Genomic DNA, 16122 nt, shown 5'->3' on the forward strand with positions numbered 1-16122 from the left:
CATCTCAGCAATAGAAGTGGAGATATAGTTCATGCTTGACCCTGAAGGTTGTTACATTTTTTTAAAAAATTTAAAATTACACAGTTTAAACCTTTGGGTTTTTTTTTTCACTTAGATGAGAGAATATGAAGGTAAAGGATAAGATGTGACCTGAGAACTTGTATTAGCTCAAGGCTCAGGATTATGTATTTGTTGATAATTGGCAACTCAAATAGTCATTCTAAGCTAATTTTTACAAAATCACAAACATAGACAATTCAGTTTTTCTTTAGCACTCATTCTTAACTTTTCTAGTCACCCAAATCTGACAAAATTGTTTCTTCATTTTTTTCTATAATAAGTTATTGGAGCACAAAAATTTATAACTAGAGGGATCTTAGAGTTCATTTGGTCCAATCCTATCTTTGTATAAATAATGAAATTGAGGCTCAGAGGGAAAAATGGCGGCGGAATAGACAGACGTGTTCTGAGCCTTGTCCCGGAACAGAAAGAAAGAACAGCTGAGGGTTGCATGAGGAGTGTTTGTTGGCAAGTTGGGGGACAGCTGAACTCCAGATGAAAGTGGGGGACTGCTAGACAGGGTTCCCCTGACCTGGCAGCCCCCACTGCCGCTGGGTCCCCTCCCGGAGCTGCGGGCTTGGACGTGGAGTCTGCGCCATCTGGAACCGGAAAGTGGAGCTTATAGGAAGCCTGAAAATCCACAACTGCGGAACCCACGGAACAGCTGCGAAACCCAGAACACCGCTCCCCAATTGGCGCAAACACACGGGTTCCGAGGAGCTCTACACTCCACCACAGAAAGGTCAGATTTCGCCTGGGATAAGGTGAGGTCTCTGGTCCCGGCGGGAGAGAGGAACGCGCGTTTTGCGGGAGCTGGAGGACCAGGGAAGTCTGTGCCTAGAAAAATCCGTGGCTGTTGGGCCTGGCATGATCTGTGAATGTGGAAGGGGGTCCTCAGAGCTGCTAACAGAAGGGCTCTCTAAAAAGCAACCCATTTTGATCTGACGTGCAGGGAAACCCTAAGAATTTCAAAGGTGTGCCGGCTGCCTAGACTTACGCGCAGCCCCGAAGTTGGCACACTTGGGCTTTTTCCTCTTCAAATCCTTGCTTCTGATTACTAAGCCCAATACATAGGATCACCCAGTTGGGGACACCCTGGGAGACTTCAGGGGAAAGTTGTTTTTCTGGAACCTGGGGATCAGAGTGGGGAGTGACCATCGGAGAGCCAGCTCTGAGGCAGCCCACTCCCACAAACCAGTAGTGAGTGCCACAGGGAAAGAAGGCTCTAACACTGCCTAGAGAGGCCATAGATAGACCCAGAAGTCAATCCAGAAACACTGCCACCCAGGGGCTGAATCACAAATTGACTCTTGTGTAATCAAAAATAAAGGAATACGAGAAATTAAGACACACCGCCTGCTTAAAATCAGGACTGGCTTACAACACTGAAGAGCAGTGGAACGCAGGGAAGTGCAATACTGTCTGGACTGAGAAACAGGCGTGCCAAACAGAACAACAGAGGAAGTGAATGACCTTCACTACTCCACATTTTATTTTTATTTTTTATTTTCATTTTTTGCACCTTTTACTCAAGAAACTAATTTTCTTTTTTCCTCACTTGATTTTACCTTTTTAATTATTACATTTTAATTTTCAATCCGTATTATTACTACTGCTATTTTATCTTTTTTTTTTAAGTGTCATTTTATTTTCTCTTCGTTTTATTTTGGGATTAGTGTTCTACATTCTATTTTTATCTTTCCTTTAGCATCATTTTACTTTATCTCAACTCTACCTTTATGCCATCACACTCTTCCTAACCTTCCCCTTTTCGGTGTCCTGTTTATCTTACCCCTTTCCTGCTATAGATTTTCCATATTCTTTCTGAATACCACCTGTTAAAATTTCACCCTACTTACATATCTAATCTCCAATCCCCTGCTCCAAGTCCATACACACCTCTCTCTTCGCTGTCTTAACTATCCAAAAAATTGTTTTTCTCTCTGTCCTTTTCTTGTTCGCTTGGATGTAGATTATATCGAATTTTTATGCTTTTTTGTGAGATTGTTTTACTTATTCTTCTTTTGTTTATTTTTTTGTTTTGTTTTTGTGCTTCTGTTTTCCCTTGCCTCACTCAATATTAGTTGGTGTTGTAGTTTGTATTAATCCCCAGGTACTTGTTGCTGGCATTTGCTGGGATTAGTGATTGTTCTATTGGAATTTTATCCCCAATATATATAGTCTGTTCCCCTTTCTCTATTAGTCTCTTTCATGTCTCTCTTACTTTTTTCCCCCTTTCCCCAATTTCATTTTGACACTCCTTTTTTTTCTTCTTTCTTTCTTTTTTCTCTTCTTCTTTCTCTCCTATCCCCTAATTTGCCTTTCTCTGGTGGTCACCTTTATTGGAGGTTATTAATATTGTGAATACATTTCTGTTCAGTGCCTTGTGTGTTGTACCTGGTAGTGCTGTATTTTGTGCCTTTAAATCAACACAGGAGAGAAAGAACTACATAACCAGACACCCAGAGAAGAGAGACCATGGGGAGACAAAGAAACAGCCCGCATATGAAAGAAAAGCAGGCATCACCAGAAAAGGAAGTAAACGAAATGGAGGCAAGCAACCTTCCAGAGAAAGAATTCAGAAAAATGGTCATAAGGTGGCTGAAAAGAATGGAAGACAAATTCGACAATATGAGCAAGAACCAAGAGGAAATGAAGAAGAACCAAGAAGAAATGAAAAATGACATCGCTGCTGTAAAGAACTCAATAGAAAGCATCAAGAGTAGACAAGAAGAAGCAGAGGACCGCATCAGTGAGCTAGAAGACAAGATGGGAAAAAATACTCAAGTAGAGCAACTTCTAGAAAAAAAAATTAAAAGGCAGGAGGAGAGCCTAAAGGAACTTTGGGACAACATGAAACAAAACAACATCCGCATAATAGGGGTTCCAGAAGGAAAGGAAGCTGAGCAAAGAATAGAAAACCTCTTTGAAGAAATAATGACAGAAAATTTCCCTGATATAGGGAAGAAAAAACCCACACAAATCCAAGAGCTCACAGAGTCCCAAGCAAAATGAACCCCAAACGACCGACGCAAAGGCACATTATAAGTAAATTGGCAAACACCAACAACAAAGTAAGAATCTTAAAAGTGGCAAGAGAGAGACAGAAAGTTACATACAAAGGAACCCCCATCAGACTAGCAACTGATTTCTCAACAGAAATTCATCAGGCCAGAAGGGAATGGAATGAAATATACAAAGTCATGCAAAGGAAGGGTCTGAATCCAAGAATACTGTACCCAGCAAGGCTGTCAATCAAAATTGAAGGTGAAATCAGGAGCTTCACAGACAAAAAAGGACTAAGGGAAGTTATTACCACCAAACCAGCAATGCAAGAAATGCTAAAGGATCTGCTGTAAAAAAAAAAGGAAATAGGAAGTGAAGAAGGAACACAGGGTAAAGAATAGGAATGGCAACAAATAAGTACCTATCAATAATAACTTTAAATGTAAATGGATTAAATGCCCCAATCAAAAGACATAGGGTAACGGATTGGATAAGAAAACACGACCCATATATCTGCTGTCTACAAGAAACCCACCTCAGAAAAGAAGACGCACACACACTGAGGGTGAAGGGATGGAGAAAGGTTTTCCAGGCAAATGGAACTGAAAAAAAAGCTGGGGTAGCAATACTTATATCTGACAAATTAGATCTCAAAGTGAAAGACTTAACAAGAGATAAGGAAGGCCACTTCATAATACTAAAGGGAGCAATCCAACAAGAAGAAATAACGCTGGTAAATATATATACACCCAATACAGGACCACCCAAATACATAAAAAAATTCCTGGAGGATATCAAGGGAGAGATTGACAGCAATAGAATCATAGTAGGAGACTTTAATACCCCACTATCTCCATTGGACGAATCCTCTAAACAAAATAATCAGCAAAGAAACATCAATCCTAAATGACTAACTATACCAGATGGAATTAATTGACATCTTCAGAACATTTCACCCCAAAGCCAAAGAATATACATTCTTCTCAAGTGCACATGGGTCATTTTCAAAGATAGACCATATGTTGGGACATAGGCAAAGTCTCTTCAAATTCAAGAAGATAGAAATCATATCAAGCATCTTCTCAAACCACAGTGGCATAAAACTGGAAATCAACTACAATAAAAACAACCCAAAGAAATCAAACACATGGAGGCTAAACAGCATGCTATTAAACCATGACTGGGTTACCAGAGAGATCAAAGAAGAAATAAAAAACATCATGGCAACAAATGAAAGTGAAAACACTACAATCCAAAATCTATGGGACACAGTGAAAGCAGTCTTGAGAGGGAATTTCATAGCTCTACAAGCCTACTGCAAAAAGCAAGAAACAATGGTAATAAATTACCTAACCCAACAACTCAAATATTTAGAAAAAGAGCAAAAAGAAAAGCCCAGTGTAAGCAGAAGGAAGGAAATAATAAAGAACAGAGCAGAGATAAACGACATAGAGACCAAAGAAACAATACAAAAGATCAACAAAACCAAGAGCTGGTTCTTTGAAAGGATAAACAAGATTGATGAACCTCTAGCCAGGCTCACCAAGAAGCAAAGGGAGAGGACCCAAATAAACAAAATCAGAAATGAAAGAGGTGAAATAACAACAGATCCCGCAAATACAAAGGATTGTTAAAAAATACTATGAACAACTCTATTCCAACAAACTGGACAACCTGGAGGAAATGAACATATTCTTAGAAAAATATAACCTTCCAAAACTCAATCAGGAAGAATCTAAACAGCTCAATATGCCAGTAACTGTAAAAGAAATTGAAGCAGTCATCAAAGAGCTTACGGCAAACAAAAGACCGGGGCCAGACGGCTTCACAGAAGAGTTTTACCAAACATTCAAGGAAGAACTAAAACCTATCCTCCTCAGACTATTCCAAAAAATTCAAGAGGAAGGAACACTTCCAAGCTCCTTCTATGAAACCAGCATCACCCTAATAACAAAACCAGATAAAGACAACACAATGAAGGAGAATTACAGGCCAATATCCCTCATGAATGTAGATGCCAAAATCCTCAACAAAATTCTAGCAAATCGGATCCAGCAGTACATCAGAAAGGTCATACACCATGACCAAGTAGGGTTTATCCCAGGAATGCAAGGATGGTACAATATCCACAAATCAATAAATGTGATACATCACATAAACAAATTGAGAGATAAACATCACATAGTTATATCAATTGATGCAGAAAAAGCATTTGACAAAATCCAACACCCTTTCTTGATAAAAACTCTTAGCAAGGTGGGAATAGAAGGATCATACCTCAACATAATAAAAGCTATATATGATAAACCCACAGCTAACATCATACTCAATGGGCAAAAACTAAAACCACTTCCCCTAAGAACAGAAACAAGACAGGGATGCCCACTCTCACCACTCCTGTTTGACATAGTACTGGAAGTATTAGCCATTGCAATTAGACAAGAAGAAGAAATAAAAGGCATCCAAATTGGAAAAGAAGAAGTAAAGCTGTCCCTATTTGCAGATGACATAATATTGTACATAAAAAACCCGAAAGACTCCATCAAAAAACTAACAGACTTAATAAATGAATTCAGCAATGTAGCAGGATTCAAAATTAACGCCAAGAAATCTATGGCATTTCTATACACCAACAGTGATCTTACAGAAGGAGAGACTAAAAAAGCAATCCCATTTTCCATCGCACCAAAAAAATTAAGATACTTAGGAATAAACCTAACCAAGGAGGTAAAAGACCTATATGCGGAAATCTACAGGACACTGAAAAAAAGAGATAGAGGAAGATTAAACAGATGGAAGAACATACCATGTTCATGGATTGGTAGAATCAACATCATTAAAATGTCCATACTACCCAACGTAATCTATAGATTCAATGCACTCCCCATTAATATACCAATGGCATATTTCACAGAGCTAGAAAGAACTCTCCAAAAATTCATCTGGAATAAAAAAAGACCCCGAATAGCCACAGCAATCCTGAGAAAGAAGAATAAAGTAGGAGGGATCTCAATACCAGATTTCAAGCTGTATTACAAAGCCACTGTCCTCAAAACAGCCTGGTACTGGCATAAGAACAGACATATAGATCAATGGAATAGAATAGAGAATCCAGATATCGACCCAAACCAATATGCGCAATTAATATTTGACAAAGGAGGCATGAGCATACAATGGAGTCAAGACAGTCTCTTCAATAAACGGTGTTGGGAAAATTGGACAGATACATGCAAAAAATGAAACTAGATCACCAACTTACACCATACACAAAAGTAAACTCAAAATGGATACAGGACTTAAATATAAGACGGGAAACCATAAAAATACTAGAAGAATCCACAGGCAGCAAAATCTCAGACATTTGCCAAAAGAACTTTTTCACTGATACTGTCCCTAGGGCAATGGAAGCCAAAGAGAAAATAAACAAATGGGACTACATCAAAATAAAAAGCTTTTGCACAGCAATAGAAACCATCAACAAACAACAAGAAACCCCACTGTATGGGAGAACATATTTGCAAATGTTATCACTGATAAAGGTTTAATCTCCAACATCTACAGGCAGCTTATACAACTTAATTAAAGGAAGATAAATGATCCAATAAAAAAATGGGCAATGGACCTAAATAGAATCTTTTCGAAAGAAGACAGAAGGAAGGCCAAGAGACACATGAAAACATGCTCAAAGTCACTAATTATCCGAGAGATGCAAATCAAAACGACAATGCGATACCATCTCACACCTGTCAGAATGGCTATCACCAACAAATCAACAAACGACAAGTGTTGGCGAGGATGCGGAGAAAACGGAACCCTCGTGCACTGCTGGTGGGAATGCAGACTGGTGCAGCCACTGTGGAGAACAGTATGGAGTTCCCTCAAAAAACTGAAAATGGAACTCCCATTTGACCCAGTAATCCCACTCCTAGGAATATATCCTAAGAAACTAGAAATACCAATCAGAAAGGATATATGCACCCCTATGTTCATAGCAGCACAATTTACAATAGCTAAGATTTGGAAACAGCCTAGGTGCCCATCAGCAGATGACTGGATCAGAAAACTATGGTACATCTACACAATGGAATACTATGCTGCCATAAAAAAGGAATTACTACCATTTGTAGGCACCTGAGTGGAATTAGAGAACATTATGCTAAGTGAAATAAGCCAGTCAATGAAAGAAAAATACCACATGATCTCACTCATTTGGGGATAATGAAAAACATTATAAACTGATGAATGAAAAGATAGATACAGAGGCAGTAAAGCATCAAACAGACTGTCAAATTACAGCGGTAAGGTTACGGTGAGGTGGGGGAAATAAGAGATCAACTGAAGGACTTATATGCATGCATATAAGAGTAACCAACGGATGCAAAACATTGGGTGGTGAGGGCATGTATGGGAGTAGGGGGTGGCAATGGTAAGATATGTACACATATAATACCTTAATAAAAATAATAATAATAATAATAAAATAATAATAAAATAAAATAAATTGAGGCTCAGAAATGTTCAGTGCCTTGGCAAAGCAACACAGTGTTTTAGTGAGGGATTCAGAAGCAAAATCAGATCCCCTGACTCCTTCCAGCTCTCTTCATGTTATAGGAATTTTCTCTGTTCCATTATGTTTCTAAGCCTCAGTCCCATCTATTTTATTGCATTTTGAAAGGGGTCTTTGTTTACAAGATTCACTCCTTAAGGTATTTTTCATAAATAAAATGTGTTTCCTTATCTGATTATAACCTCATGTACATATGAAAGTGGCCTATTACAAATCTCCCATTAATAGTTTACTGGTATGTTGGTAGTTGAAACAGTACCAAGAGTTGGGTGTGTTCAATTATATATTTATTTCTCTGGGGCCATTTAAAGTAACTACAATAAAATTCCTCTTACCTTTATAAAATTGTATTTGAATTTAAAAAAGAAAGAAGTGGCCTTGTAAACCAAAGACCATTAAAACCTACAAATGTGTTAAATTGCTAGAAAAATTCTACCAGGCCCAGCAACTACAAAGCAGAATATTTGGCCAAATATAATGATTCTTCTGGAGAATAATAAGAATCACTGTATAGAAACATTGTCATCTCACTTGACACTCTCTTTCAAAGCCCTGGAATCACTTAACTCACAGATATGGTTTTCCCTAATGACATCATGCTGTGCAGAAATAATGAACAGAGGCATCCTCAAAGGGTCTCTGAGGAGTTTGCAGCACAACACACTCAATGGAGCCTAGTTTCAACCACCTATGAAGTTCCAGTGACATCATCTAAAATGCTTGGCAAAGGTGAAGAGGTCAGTGAAGTGTTCTATAGCAAGACACTAATAGGAACTCTCACAGAAACCATTTATTTTCTTTCCTTGAAATTCAGGACTAGCTCAATCATTCAAGAGATTGACACTCCAGTTACCTAACTAAATTAAATTTTAGAAATGTTTCCTGCTGAGGTAGCACCTTTTTTCATATAACCAAAGAAAAAAATGACCCCAGCCCATATAGTCCTTCCATCCTGCTCTACCTCACTGGTAAACAGGCCTGGTGTGCCATCCAAAGACAGTAAAGGCAAAAAAAAATCTCATGTTATTTCAGATGCTGGTGCTGAATGTTATAATAATTCTGATCACAGTGATGATACATCATGTTTATTGAACACCTTACTCTGTTCAAGTTAACTCCTATCAGCCCATTTCATCCTTATAGCATTCTATGAGGTAAATTCTATGAGTAAATTACTATATCTTACTTTTACAAGTAATGAAACAGCCTCAAAGAGATAAAGCAACTGCCTGAGGTTACACGACTAGTGAGTGATGAGTAAGGATTAGGTGCTAGCTAATGATTGCAGAGCCCACCTTCTTAACTATTTTTTTCTTGGAATTAGAGGCTAAAAGCCTATATAACCTAAAGTAAGGTGATAACTCAAGTTTAAAAGTAAGGACATAAAACACAGATTGCTAATAAAATTCTACATACTCTCTCCAGAAAACCTACACCTCTGATGGTTCTTGCCAATAACTTATCTCTCTTTTAACAGATTATCACACCCAAATATGTCTATATCTATGTCTAATATATAAATATACTTATAGATAGATAGAGTTATACAACATTGTAAATGTACTAAATGCCACTAAATTGTAGACATTTTAAAATGCTTAATGTTGTTATATGGATATCACCTCAATAAAAATAACACCTGTAATTGAGAAATCATTTTCAGTATTTTCCCAGCTTTATGTGGGTACAACTGACAATAAATATCTACATAATAAAGAGGTAATATGCAAATTGGTCCTAACAACCTCACAGTAACAACCAATTTGCATATTAACAGGCCAGCAGGAGGCTCCATGTACAGCAGGGGGACTTTCTGTGCCCAGGCGCCCACAGCGGCAGGAGTCAGGCCTGTGTCCCAGGCGCCCATGGCGTGGCAGCAGGCATTCAGTCAGGTCTGAGTCCAGGGCACCTGGGGCATGGGGGCAGACAGTCAGTCAGGCCTGTGTCCTGGGCGCCTGCAGCGGTGGGAGTCAGGCCTGGGTCCATCACCAGTTAGAAGGCATCTCAGGGTGAGGACCATAACCTCAGCCAGAACTCAAGATGGTCACCTGGCTTGGCCTGGACCCTCCTCAGAGGCAGCCCTTTCCTCCATGTACACTGCAGAGGACAGACAGGGATATCTAAGAGGCTGGAGCCATGGTGCCCCATCTCTACCCTACTCCCCTGGCCTCCTTCACCTGTGGCCCCCACAGAAGGGTATGTATGAGAGCCCTTCCCCTGCTACCTCTCACCACTGTCTCCGGCCATCCCTCAGCACACAGGCATATCGGCTTTCAAACTTGCCCTACTCACTTCCTCTCACCCCCTTCCAGGGCCTCTGCTCTGGATGGGGCCTTTGGAATCCAGGCCTCTGGGGTTTTACAACAGAGCTGGGGTGGTAAAGGGTAAACAGCACCAAAGATGGCTGATATGGCCACCCACCTCTGCCTCAGCTTGACCAATTAGTTCAGCCTCAGAATGTGGCACTCAGAGGGGATCCCTACTTCACCAGCAACGGTTCTAGGGCCTCGGCCCCTGTGCCAAACTCCTTTCCCCCTTGGCCCTCCCCATAGCTGGTGCTTGCTGCAGCTCCCTGTGCCTTACTTAACCACCACTTCCTTCCCTGTTCCTACAAAGGAGGCTGCATCTTTGTATGTTTTATTCATATAAACTTTGTAACATTTGGGGGGAAAAAAATAAAACGATGACCAAGAGAATGCCACAGTCAACATCCGGAGTCCGGCTCAGGAGAACGAAGAGAAGGGAGAATTCCATAAGTTGGCCAATGCCAAGATATTTCTGAGTGACTGCCTGGCGTGTGACAGTTGTGTGACTGCAGAGGAAGGAGTCCAAGTTTCTCAGCAGAACACCAAGGACTTCTTCCGTGTTCTGCACCTTTGCTTTGGTTTTCAGAATTCCCTGCTCCCCATCTGTCGGCTCCCTCCCTCTGAGGGGCGCTGTTGTCGTCACATGGGTGCAACTGGAATATTGTATCTCGAGAGGATTGTCCCAATGTACGCATCCTTTTATCCGACGATGAAAAAATCCCAAAGAATAAGAATGGAGACAGACTACTGTCCTTCAGGCTTAAAAAAACCCCGAAGTGTCCATCGAAGAGCTGAGACTTGGTTCTGTCTACACATCTCAGAGAGATTGGATGAGGAAATGGCCCAGTTTGGCCATGACTTTACCCACTTATGTTACTCTTGAAGGTGTCTTTGCCACAATATGAATAAACTGTCACCTTTTGGAATAGGGGCTCATACGAAAGTCTGCATTCCCAACTTTTCCTGAAACAGATCTATGTTCTGCAGGTGTGGCCACCATCCTGAGATCAGGTCCTGTCGACCAGGTCTTCTTGCTGGGAATCAGGGGGCACTGGAGTGGAGGCTCCACCCCGCATGCCCTTTTACATTCAGAGATTGAGCTGAACTCACTTTGGGGGAGGTCTGGCAAGGGTGACAGGTATCACAGGTAGAAGGATAGATAATGGAGAGGCAGACACCCTGCTCGGTCCCTCCTTGGGTGGGGTCAGGCAGATGAAGGTTAGCCAGCCTGCCCCACAATCGGGTGAGATAGCATCCTCTGTGTCCACCTCTCACCCCGTGGGCCCAGCCACTCCCCTCAGCTCTGGGCAGCCCTCTGCGTTCCACGACAGTGCACTCTGCCTTCACATGCTGCTCACCCTAAGTGAGAAGAAAGAGAGCAGTTGGCCCACAGACAACTACACAGAAAGATAGTCCTCACGGCTGGCGAGTGCAGTGGTGGTGGCTGGAGCCTCTCCTGCGTCCGTGGCACCGCTAAGGAGCAGCAAGCCAAGTGGTAAGGAGCAGCAAGCAGGTGGGCGTTAAGGAGCAAGGGGTCCCAGACTGTGAGAGGGATTTCTAACTGTTGTCTTAGGCCCGTTCCCTAAGCTGGCAGGCAGACATCCCCTGAGGGGTCCTGGACTGCGAGAGGTTGCAGACTGAGCTGAGGGACCTCCCCCCCAGTGCACGAATTTCATGAACCAGGCCTCTAGTTATATATATTTAAGGTATACAACCTAATGACCTAAATTATGTATACACTGTAAAATATTCACCACAAAACACCTCATACAGTTACCATTTTCCTTTTCTTTTTTCTTTCTTTTCTTTTTTTTTTTTTTTGTGGTGAGAACAACCAAGATCTACTCTCTTATCTTAGCAAATTTTTCAAATACAAAATATAACTATGGTCACACTGTTCTATACCAGTTCTCCAATACTTATTCATCTTGCATAACTGAAAACTTGGTGCCCCTTAACCAGCATCATCCTTTTCCCCCTCCCACCCAGACCCTAGTTAGTAACCACTGTTTTACTATTTATGAGTTTGACTATTTTAGATTTCACAGATAAGATCAATGGGCTGTTTTGCTTCCCATATATCTTTCTGAATCTAGTTATTTTGCTTAACATATATTCTCCAGCTTCATCCATATTTTCACAAACTGCAGGATTTCCTTCTTTGTGATGGCTGAATGCTACTCCATCGATATAACATATTTCCTCTATCCATCCATCGACAGACATATGGTTGTTTCCATATCTTGGCTATTGTGAATAATGCTAAAATAAGCATGTAAATGCAGATATCTCTTAGAGATCCTGATTTCATTTCCTTTGTATATATACCCAGAAGTGGGATTGCTGGATCATATAGCATTAAGGTATTAAGAAGTACAAATTGTGTTATAAAAAGGGTCATGGAGATATAAAGTACAGCATAGGGAATACTGTTTCACTCTGTTGACTGTTTCCTATGCTTTGCAGAAGGGATTAAGAAGTATAAATTGGTAGTTATAAAATAGTCATGGGGATGTAAAGGACAGCATAGGAAACAGAATCAATAATATTGTAATAACTATGTATGGGGCCAGGTGGGTACTAGACTTAATGGGGTGATCACTTCTAAGGTATATAAATGTCTAATCACTATTTTATACACATGAAAGTAATATAATGTTATAAAAAAGGTAATTTAAAGAGTAGTGAAAGAGTAAAATTTGATTTTTAAAAATTTTTTTAAAAATCTTTCAACAAAGGAAAGCTCAGGACCAGGTGGCTTCATGGGTGAATTCTACCAAACATTCAAATAAGTATTAATATTAATCATCTTTAAACTCTTCCAAAAAAATGAGAAGAATAGAGAGCACTTCCAAACTCATTTTATGAGGCCAATACTAACTTGACACTAAAAACAGACACAAACACACACACACACACACACACACACACACACACACACACACACACTGTAAGTAAAGAAATCTATAGGCCAATAGCCCTGATGAATAGATATAAAAATTCGCAATAAAATATGAGGAAACTGAATTCAACATCACATTAGTAGGATCATACACCATGACCAAGTGGGGTTTATTCCTGGGATGAATGAATGTTTCAACACATGCAAATCAATCAATCTTATACACCACATAAACTAAATGGAAGAAAAACTCACATGACCATCGCAATAGATTCAGAAAAACCATTTAATATATTTAAATAGCCATTGATATTTAAAACGTTAAATAAAATAGGTCTAAAAGGAAATGTACCTCAACCCAATAAAAGCCATATATGAAAATCCCACAGCTAACATCTTAATGAGGAAAAACTAAAAGCTTTCCCTTTAAGATCTGGTACAAGGCAAGGATGCCCACTCTCACCACTTCTTTTCAACTTAGTACTGGAAATCCTAGTCAGAGAACTTCGACAAGAAAAATAAATGAAAGGAAGAAGTAAAATTATCTATTTTTGCAGATGACATGATCATATACATAGAAAACCATAAAGATTCCACATAAAAACTATTAAAATGTTAAAACTGTTAAATAAATTCAGCAAAGTTGCAGAATACAGAATCAACATGCAAAAATAAGCCATGTTTATAAATACAAACAATAAACTATCAAAAAAAGAAATTAAGATGCTATTCTTATTTATGGAAAATTTCTATTGAAATGTTTTCTCTGCATTTTGAGAAAATAAATATATGGGAGAGAATAAGAGAAGTTCCTGAAGTTAATTTCCTGATAACACACAGAGAAGTTCAGTAAAGCTATTTCTACTCTTTAAAACCTAGAACCTCAGAATTAGAAAACACCAAATATTCCCTATATATAAGCGTCCTTGATCATAATCCTTGATACATATTCATTCAGCTTCTGTTAAATACTTTGAGCAACTGAGGACCCACTACTTAAAAGCTTGGCATTCTATTCATAAATAGATACAATTAGTGGAAAGGTCTTGCTTATGTTGAATTAAATCTGCTACCCTGGTGCTTCTGTGCATTTGCTTGCTTTAACCTTCTAAACTGTTCTGTCCAATTCAGCAGTCAGTGATCTATATGACTATTTGAATCTAAAGTCATTATTATTAAATAAAATAAAAATGAAAATAATTTAAATTTCAGTGTCTCAGATGGAGTAGCCATATGCTAAGTGCTTAATAGCCACATGTGGTTAGTGGCTGTTGTACTGACCAATGTAGCTATATAACATTTCCATTATCTCAAAAGTTTAACTGGACAGCATTGCTCTCTAGAAAACAGAATATCTACTACTTCTCCCACATGGAAAGCTATCCAATGTTCCCCTTCAGTCATTTCTCATCCAGAATAAATAGTCCTACTTCCTTCAACTTTGGGGAATAATGTATTAGTTTTCTATTGTTGTGTAATAATCACCACCAATGTAGTGGCTTAAAACAGCATTAATTTATTATCTCATAGTTCTGGAGGATAGAAATCAACAGGCTCACCTGGGTTTTATGCTCTGGGTCTCAGAAGGTTAAAATTGAATTCTCAACTAGACTAGGCTCTGATCTGGACGTGCTGGAGGAGAATCTGCTTCCAGCCACATTCAGGTTGTTGGCAGAATCCAGTTCTATGTGACTTTCTGGTTGTCAGCCAGGGATATCCTTCATTTCTAGAGGCTACTCTTCACACCTTACACATGGACCCCTCTTTCCTCTCCACCATCAAAGCCAGCAACAGTGCATCAAATCCTTCTCATGCTTCCAACCCCTCTGAATGTCCTGTTACGCTCTGAAGCAGGAAAAATCTCTGTTTTTATAGGGTTCATGTGATTAGATTGGTCCCACCTGGATAATTTCCCTATCATAAGGTCAACTTATTAGTAACCTACAAAATCCCATTTGCAGATATGTCATCATATTCACAGTCTGGGGATTAGGGTGGGTAGTCTTGGAGAGCCATCTTAGAATTTGGCCTACCACAAATGATTTCCTGCAACTATCTGATCATGGATATGATACTTATATTTTTTGAAGGGCTGTTGGCCTAGTGATTATAGTAAACTAGTGGCCCGGTGCATGAAATTCGTGCATGGAGTGGGGGTTCCCTCAGCCCAGCCTGCACCCTCTCCAATTGGGGACCCCTTGGGGGATGTCCGACTGCGGGTTTAGGCCTGATCCCAGTCGGACATCCCTCTCGCAATCTGGGACCACTGGCTCCTAACCGCTCACCTGCCTGCCTGCCTGATCACCCTTAACTGCCCTCCCCTGCCAGCCTGATCTCATCCCCAACTGCTCCCCACTGCCGGCCTGATCTCACCCCCAACTGCCTCTGCCTGCCTGATCTCGCCCCCAACTGCCCTCACCTGCCAGCCTGATCTTGCCCCCAATGGCCCTCCCTTGCCAGCCTGATCTTGCCCCCAACTGACCTCCCCTGCAGGCGTGATCTCACTCCCAACTGCCCTCCTCTGCTGGCCAATTTGGTTCTGATTGTTCGGTTTCTATGCCAGTCAGAGTCAAAAGCTCCGCCTCCTAGGCAGCCATTGGCTCCTCACAGTTGACCCAGATTTAGTTCTGATTGGTCAGTTTCTATGCCAGTCAGTGTCAAAAGCTCCACCTCCCAGGCAACCATTAGCTCTTCACACTTCACCCAGATTTGGTTCTGATTGGTCGGTTTCTATGTCAGTCAGTGTCTCTGGGCCTATCAACGGGGCCTGATCAGAAAGGTGGGGCTGATCAGCAGCCCTAGTGAAGGGCCTGGAGAGAAATGGAGGCACAGCTGCTGGCCAAACTAAGAGAGAAAGAGAGAGGCAAGTCCTGATCAAAAGTTGCCACAGAGGCAACAGATCAGTTCCTGCTTCTCTCTTTAGGCCTCTCTCTGGCCCTGATTCACAGCCCCCTCAGCAGTCAGTTTTGGGGCACTAGGCCTGCAGTGGAAGCAGTCAGCTGACTGACTGCAGGACTGACTTCCAGTTGGTGGAGCCTCAGTCCTTACTGCACGTTACAACCCAGGGTTTTTATATATTAGGATAATATTGTATTATAAACTTCAAAGTTGCTAAAAGATTAGATCATAATTACTCTCACCACAAAAGGCAATTATAACTATGTGGCCTGATACAGATGGTAATTATATTGCAATATATAAATGTATCAAGTCAACATGTTGTACACCTTAAAATTACACAATGGTATATATCAATTATATTTCAATTAAAAAATTTAAAT

The sequence above is a fragment of the Plecotus auritus genome, assembly GCF_963455305.1.
Source record: "Plecotus auritus genome assembly, chromosome: X".
NCBI classification, from domain to species: Eukaryota; Metazoa; Chordata; class Mammalia; order Chiroptera; family Vespertilionidae; genus Plecotus; species Plecotus auritus.